Below are 9,051 nucleotides of genomic sequence, written 5' to 3' on the forward strand. Positions count from 1 at the left end.
TCTGCTATCTATCACAAATTAGATACTGCACCCACAGAAAAAGGAACCTCTTCCTCCAAATACCCAGCAAATCTGGAAGAAGGGATTTTTGTCCGTAAAGCAGATCGTGTGAAACATCTCCAGGTCGCTTGAAAGTATCTAGTTTGTGAAATTGTTCATACCGAAACATGGATTCTGAATTTTACAACGCATTTGCTACCCCGATCACTATGGCTCAAAACGTGAACTTAGAAAATGAAATGGGCACCATGCAAAAACCACCTAAGCTCATTAGTATCGAGGAGTATAGTGGATGGGAGGAACGTCTCGAAAATTGGGTTCAAGCTAATCATTTTGAAGCGTGGGAATGTGTTGAAGAACGATATGTTAGACCGATTGATGAATACGGAGAGATTGTTGCTATTAAAGACTTAGATGATAAAGAGAGAGAAATACAAAAGTGAAAAGATGATGATCAGTAAATTGCAACAAGCCATTAAAGAAGACATCTTGATCTTATTGCAACACAACGGAAGTGCACACTCAATGTGGAAAGCACTAAAAACAAAGTTTGTTGGAAGTTTAGACGTGATCAAGAACAAAAAATCACTTTTGAAGAAATAATTTGATCTATTTCGTGGATTGAAAACTGAAAACACCAAAACGATTATAGAAAGATATTGCAATTTGGTGGTTAACATGAAGAGATTAGATATCAAGAAAGATAGAGAAGAATGGGTCGAAAAGTTGGCTGATGCGTTACCACAAGATGTTTGGGGCACGTATCTTATGATTTTGAAGAATAATGGTGAATTTGCAAATCTATCGCTGAGCAAGTTTATTGAAAAGCTCGAAGTTCAAGAGATGGAACAACGGAAGATGGAGAAAATGAAGAATTCTAATGGTGAACAGGACATTGGTCTATATTGCAAAGGAAGAATGAGTAATAAGACCAACATTGCACCAAAGATTGAAACTGCATTTAACGCAAACAGTTCTTCTAGAGGGTCATCTCAAGGATCAAACAACAATACTGGATTCTCTTCATATCCATCATTCGATCCAAATTTTACAGCAACCAATAATGGCCAAGTACTATAATGCAACATTGCATTACATCTTCATAATGGTCAGAATTTCTCGGAAGAGGTTGCCAAAGGTCATATGTCTTTATTGGTGACTGTATTAGAGTCTTATGAAAGTTTAGTAGCCGGAAAGATTGGTAATCCAATGTTGACCAAAGCGGATTACGATCAGATTGATGCTGAGGAAATGGAGTTAATGGATATAAAGTGGTGGTGTATGGCTAGTGTGTTAAGAAGAGCTGAGAAGTTTAAACAGATCACTGGAAGAGATGATTTCCGTGATGCTGGAACTTCACCTTTGGGTTTTGATAAATCTAAAGTTACGTGTTTTCGTTGCAGGGAAAAGGGATATTTTAAGCGAGAACACACAAATCGCGATGCAAGTGGATCTCAAAATCCATTCGGCAACAATGATTATCATCGAAAAGCGATTTATCATCAAATTGCTCAACAGCCACATCAACAACAATCGTCACAAACTTCACATGCCAGGAAGGATCTGATTGAAGAGCCATCAAAGAAAGCTTATCTAGTTCATCAAGAAGATGAAAGAATCCCAGAAGGTTTTAATTAGGATCATTATGATCCTAACAGAACTTCAGATTCTAAAGCATTTGTTGCTCAAGTTTTTGAAGATTCAACTGCTGAAGATGAATTAGCGTATGCTTATTATGAATCTCAGCAATACAGTCCTAAAAAGAAAGAAGAAGAACATGTTTCAACAGAAGAGGTTTCAGAAAAAGCACCAATATTTGATCACTCATCAGATGAAGAGAGTGATGATGACAGAGAAGAAATTCGAAAACTTGAATATTATAAACACTACGTGAAAAAGGAGCTACGGCCACACTTTTGGCAAAACCGCCCTGCCACACATTTGTAAAAATGTGTGGCTAAAGGTTATTCATAACATTTTAAAACACCTTTAGCCACACATTTTATTATTAATGTGACCATTTATACCAGTTCAAAACCTTTAGCCACACTTTTAGAAAATAATGTGACATTTATTAGCCACAAATCGAAATGTGTGGCCAAATATGATCTATGGCCACATATTTTTTTTCATGTGACGAAAAAACATGTATCTGACACATTTAGCCACGCTTTAAGAAAAAAAATGTGACATATATTTGCTACACTAGCAAAGTGTGGCTAAATGTTATCTACGGTCACATTATATATTTTCTTGTGACCAATAACATGTGTATTCAAAACCTTTAGCCACACTTTAAGAAAAAACTGTGACATTTATTAGTCACACTAAGAAAGGGTGGCCAAATTTGATCTACGATTACTATATTTGTTTGGCGTGACTAAACACAAAACGATTCCAAACCTTTAGCCACACATTAAGATAAAACATTACATTAAAAAAGTGTGGCCAAATGCGTTCTACGACCACATTATATGCTTAATAATGTGGCTAAAATCTAATACATATGGCCACATATATTATTTTAAGTAACTAAAGGTTAGACAACAGTCACACTTAAAATTACAAAATTTAATGTGCTTTTACATAAAAATTCATCACACAATCATCTTTTTGTTTATTTTGTGTGACGAAATGTTATCAAATGTCATTAAAAATGTGTGACCAAATGTTAAACTTACTACATCTTTAAAAATCCCCCCAAAATATTTAATTCCCAAACTTAAACTTCCACCTAAAATATTTTGTCATAAAACTTCCCCCCCAAAATATTAATTCTAAAATTTAAACTTCCTCCCAAAATATTTCATTCTAAAATTAAACTTCCCCCCAAAATATTTCATCCAAAAACTTAAACTTCCCACCAAAATATTTGATTCAAAATTTTCCTCTCAAATAATATACTTATTAAAAATACATTATTTAATATTAAAAAACAAAAAAAATTACTAGATATTTAATAATTCAAACTATTATTAAATATTATATATTTTAAACCATATTTGTTTTCTTCTAAATAATATATTAATGTATGCATATTAATAATGGTACTGAATTTCTCGTAGTTAATTGTTTCCGGTACTAGTACTTTCAGTTCGATACGGTATCGGTAGTTTACAGAATTTTACTTTCAAATAGCGTTGCGGTATGAGTACTATACAGTACCATACCTAACATTTTTGGTACCGGTACCGGTACCTGTACCCATATTTGTTGATTTCCGGTATCGGCATTTTCGATACCGGTATGTTCGGTACCAGTACTGATACCGAACTCATCCCTAATCATATATGTATTAATAGACCACATTGGGCTTTACTGGGTCACAATGGCCAATAGTAGTCATAAATATGTTAATGAACCATATTGGGCCCTAATGGATCACAATGGACAATAGTAGATCACACATGTCTTAATGGACCATATTGGGCCTAAATGATAGTGGATCATACATGTCTTACCGGTACCAGTACCACATTAGTGATTTCGGTACCGGTACGCTCGATACTTAGCTCATTCGTAATCATACATGGGCTAATCGACCATATTAGGTCTTAATAGATCACAATGGCCAATGGTAGATAATGTATGTGTTAATGAACCATATTTGGAGATAATGGATCACAATGGCCAATAGTGAATCATAGATGTCTAAATGGACTATATTGTGTCTTAATGGATCATAATTGCCAATAGTAGATCATAGATGTCTTAATCGACAATATTAGGCCTAAATGGATCACAATTGTAAATAGTGGATCACGGTGGACAACATAGATCATACATGTCTTAATGGACCATATTGGGCCTTAATGGATCACAAGGGACAACAGTAGATCATGTATGTCTTATTGGACCATATTGAGTCTGTCTTAATGAATCATGATGGCCAATAGTAGATCATACATGTCTTAATGGATCATGTTGGGACTCAATGGATCACGATGGCCAACAGTAGATTATATATGTCTTAATCGACCATATTAGGTCTAAATGGATCACAATAGTCAATAGTGGATCACACATGTCATAATCGTCCATATTGGGCCTTAATGGATCGCAATGACCATTAGTAGCTCATATACGTCTTAATCGACCATACTGGGCCTAAATGGATTACAATGGACCATAGCAGATCGTGCATGTCTTAATGGACTAAAATGAGCCTTAATGGATTAAAATGGCCAAAAATAGACCATACACGTCTTAATGCACCATATTGTGTCTTAATGAAACACAATTGCCAATAGTAAATCATACATGTTTTAATAGATCATATTGAACCTTAATGGATAATAATGGCCAATAGTAGATCATACATGACATAATGGATCATATTGGGTCTTAATGGATCACAATGGCCATTTATGTTATATTTCATATTTTTATAATGTGTTTATATATATTGGTATTTTTTTGGTGGATAGTTTTATTTTATACGACAAAATAAAAAAATAAATAAAATCGGGTTAAATGGGTCGTATTCGGGTTCTGACACGAGTTTGGATTTCGGGTTCGTATAAAATTTTCGGGTTCAGATCGGGTAGAAACCACCATCCCACAAATACGAGTCATTTAAGTAGAGATTAGGGGTGTGCACGGTTCGGTTCGGTTCGGTTATTAGCATTATCCGTAACCGTAACCGAAGTCATTAGTTAATCGGTTCGGTTAATTCGGTTAATTTGTCGGTTTTCGGTTCGGTTCGGTTAATTTTCGGTTAATAACCAATTCAAACAAGGGCTAATTTTTTTGCTTAGAAATACATGTAATGGAGGTACAAATACATGAAATAGATGTATAAATACATGAAATGGATGTATAAATAAATGAAATGTAGGTATAAATACATAAATAGATATTTAAATAGATAAAATGGAGGTATAAATAAATGAAATGAATGTATAAATAAATGAAATAGAGGTATTATTAGATGAAATGAAACTATAAAACATGAAATACACGAAGTAGAGGTATAAAAGCTAGAAATATATAAAGAAATAAATGATTCGGTTCGGTTCGGTTAATTTCGGTTAACCGATGGTAAAAAAAATATCCGTTAATCGACTTTCGGTTAATTCGGTTTCGGTTAATTTCGGTTCGGTTTTGTCGGTTTTCGGTTCGGTTTCGGTTAACGGTTCGGTTATTGCACATCCCTAGTAGAGATGAGCTCGGTACCAACCGGTATCGGTACCAAAAATACCAATACTAAGAATCCCAAAAAATGGGTACCGGTACCAAAGATACATGGTATGGTACGGTTCAGTACTGATATTTAAAGATAAAAACCGGTATTTATCGTTACCGTACTAGACTACTAGACTGGTACAAAAAAATGCAACATGTCGGTATCAAATCAGTATCGAAAAACGAACTAGTACGAGAAATTCGGTACCAATATCTGATACCATTTGCTCATCCTTACATTTAACACACGACTATGCCATATTAAAGATTAGTGTTTATTATCCACCAAGATTTCACTAAAATATCTTCAAAATTTTTGTGTTTCCCGCTTAGATAAAATTTCCCAAATATTCCCTCTACTCCAAAATTTCCCAAATAACTGAACTCAAAAGTCAAAACCCTCTCTTTCACCATCTTCCCTCTGCAACAAAATTCCCTAAATAATTGAACTCAATACCCAAATCAACCAAGATGGGCATGCCGGAACAAAGACATCCATTTGGATTTCAACGAGGAAATGTGTAATACCTCGCCGCAGCTTTGCAAACTCGTCACCGCAACTTCGCGACCTGGCCGCCGCCGCCACCGCTATGCACGTCAATGTTAAAGGACTTCGTCAAGCAGATTGTTCAAAAAGGTTTGATTTACCTTCAGATGATTGATTTATGTAGTGGTTGAAATTGATTAATTAAACCAGATTGTTCAAAAAGGTAAAAAGGTTCTATTTTATTAAATTGATAAACCATTTTTGTCATTTTTTTTAGACTTTGACCAACATGAAAATGTATCACTCAAAACTTATGAGGTGCTATATATGATCGAATATATACTTAAGTATTGAAATTTCTACACTTATTATGACTTTATATTAAAAGTCACTTAACATTCGAATAAACAAGTGATTATCACTTTTTAATAACAAATATAATGATTGGACTATTGTTGTTCGATTTGTTTGTCTTTTGGCTTGTTAGGGATTTGAAAATTTAGGTATGAAATTATGTGCAATTTGAATGAATATGTTTGTAGAATGATGGTGATGATAATTAACTATGCAGCTGTAGGTTAAATTGAAAAGTTGTTATTAATTAACTTGTTGCCCGACTACCTGCCATTGCCATTGCTTTGTAATTACCCTTTTTCGTGTGGAATGATATTTAATCTTTTTATTTAAAAAAAGGGGGTGGCGGCGCAACTTGTTGCCCGACTACCTGCCATTGCTTTGTAATTGCCCTTTTTCGTGTGGAATGATATTTAATCTTTTTATTTAAAAAAAAAATTAACTTCATGAAGTAGAACATCTGTCACTATATTTTTCTAGCATTTGTGTTTGTATGGAAATTATAACTTTTGTAAGGTACCAGGTATGTATTCACATGTTATGAAGCCAATTTGTTTGCTAAAATGGTTGTTTAAAAGTGGAAAAGTTGAAGACTGTGTATGCATGTGTTATACTGAAGTGGGATTCTCTTAAAACCTCTACTTATGTCTGTTACATTAGTCGCATAGGCTTGATTATATAGAAATCTAGTGAACTATATAGGTTGGTCGTGGCATAATTTGTAGAACGGTTGAAACTGTTTGTTTAAAATATTATTGCATCAATTGATGACTAGTTACACCCACATATTTTTTGGACAAATAAAGACCTTTTGGATCCTCATTGCATCAATTTGACACTTTTGTGATGTTCTGTTTGCTTTACTTTTTCAATGAATATACACTAATTGGATGGTGGCAACATTGATGAACTAGTTGAGGATGGAGATTCTGCCCTTCAACTTACCTGTCTCTATGGTCATCTGTCTTGCATCCAAGTGAGTTTAGGGAGAAAAATGTATACTCTATTCCAAAATAAATGTTTGTGAGTTTATGGTTTTACACTTTGGAGAAGGTTGATTGTTTGACTACTTAACCATGTTTTTTCTTTCATGTAGCTATTGTTAGAGGCTAAGGATGAAGACTGTGGAATTCCTCTGCATGATGCTTGTGTTGGAGGTTAGTTCCTATCTAAATGTTAAAGGCACTGTGATATTAAGTCATGTACAGCTTGTTCTGATAAGTTCCTATTTAGTATTGACTATTGAGGGTGGGGAGTCATAGATCACTAGAGGGCAGGGGCGGACCTGTACTTGTAATCTCTATCACCAAAGAAGTTAAGAAGGTGTAAAATTCTTAACAAGATCTGAATACGGAACACACCAGTTGACAAGGTACTATCATACAATTGTTTGTACATTTGCACATTTGCTTAAATGAATCTTATTCATTGTTTAAGGTTTTAAGTTATATTTACAGCCTGAAGAAGCTACTGTTAATGATGGAATGAATCTTATTGAGGTTAGTACTTTGTTCTCTTTGTTGAAAAAAACAAAGCTGCAATTTTATAAGTTTGTTCTATTGTTTTTTATTATATATTCTTTTGTATGATTGTAGGTAAATACGAACAAAAACACAAGAGAGTTTTACATGTTGAGCTTGTGGAGTTGTGGCCAGGTATGTTTTATATAGGTTATTGCATCTTATTTTATGACTAAATATCAGATCAATCACCAAAAAGACGAACTTTATTATAGACTAGTTTGGCCACTTTGACAAAGACAAGGTTAACGGGTAATTTGTTTGATGATAGTTGTTTTTCAAAGTAGGCTGATTAAATAAAAAAGTAATATACTTTTGGTTCAATTTCTGTGTTATATAACTATTTAAATACTTGGTTTAGTCCTTGCAAACCATTGACGTTGGAATTGGAATGTGTAGATAGTAATACAGCAGGAAGGGGAGGTGTGTCATCCAATAGTGGTTTTAGCTGAGAAAGTGATATTTATATCTGGATGCAAGAGGGTATTTGCAAGCATGATCTTTGAAGCACCCTCTAACGGTGGCTGCTACTGAGAAAGCTAAAATAAATCTATAAAGCAAGAGAGCTAAATGTGAGGCTGAGTCCAAATACCTCTCTGGTTCGGGTATTGCATGCCAACAAGAAGCTATTGTGGATGGGTTCAGACATATCAAGACCGGCCACTAGATACAAGTTTATTCCCCACCACAACAGCAACAAGGTGGCCCCCATCCCATGGATGCATGTCTGTAGTACTTTAAGTTGAAAAGTAGTGAGTATATGGATTTGAAGAAAACAACCTAGAAACAGTTCTTAGTTTATATATATAGTCATTTCCCCATGTAACTTTTATATATAGGTTTTGATTAGAAGCTTCCGTCTTTAATTAGTATTTAAATTTGAATACTTATGTATGGATTTTGGATTATTATTGTTAATATCATTTAGTTTTACATTTTTTCATGTTTACTTTAGTTTTTATTTTATAAAAAATTGAAAATAAAATGAATAATTACACGAATATTCATGTGACTATATACTATAAACGGTCAAATTTATAGTAAATTATTGTGACCTTTCATATCATTTAGCCACACTTAATGGATCATTTGCTTAATTACAACAACTTTTTGCCACACTTTTTTATATTGATGTTGCTAAAAGAGACTTTTTAGTGACTATATATTAGAAACAGTCACGCTTACAATATATTCATGTGGCTATATAATAGAAATAACCACACTTATAGTACATTCATGTGGCGATTGATACCATTTAGCCACACTTAATGGACCATTTGCTGGATTACAACAACCTTTTTTTAATTGATGTGGCGATTGATACCATTTAGCCACACTTAATGGACCATTTGCTGGATTACAACAACCTTTTTTTAATTGATGTGGCGATTAATACCATTTAGCCACGTGTTTTTTTAATTCATGTGGCTACAACAAAGTTTTAAGTGACTATATAATAGAAACGACCACATTTACAGTAAATTCTTTGCTACCCTTTAGCCACAC

General features: G+C 33.9%; 1 long non-coding RNA gene across 3 annotated transcripts; it reads left to right on the forward strand.

Annotated features, from left to right (window-relative positions):
- Positions 1 to 5,507: 5,507 nt before the first annotated feature.
- On the forward strand, positions 5,508 to 8,486 carry LOC110917861. 3 transcript variants are annotated; one of them, XR_002580903.2, is made up of 7 exons: positions 5,508 to 5,821; positions 6,940 to 7,021; positions 7,122 to 7,182; positions 7,259 to 7,397; positions 7,483 to 7,524; positions 7,621 to 7,680; positions 7,945 to 8,486. It is a non-coding gene; the product is annotated as an uncharacterized LOC110917861 (long non-coding RNA). The 3 variants fall into 3 exon arrangements; XR_002580902.2 differs by having other exon boundaries at positions 5,510 to 5,821; positions 6,940 to 7,001; XR_002580904.2 differs by lacking the exon at positions 6,940 to 7,021 and having other exon boundaries at positions 5,511 to 5,821.
- Positions 8,487 to 9,051: the final 565 nt, after the last annotated feature.

Source organism: Helianthus annuus, chromosome 16 (assembly GCF_002127325.2).
Source record: "Helianthus annuus cultivar XRQ/B chromosome 16, HanXRQr2.0-SUNRISE, whole genome shotgun sequence".
NCBI lineage: Eukaryota > Viridiplantae > Streptophyta > Magnoliopsida > Asterales > Asteraceae > Helianthus > Helianthus annuus.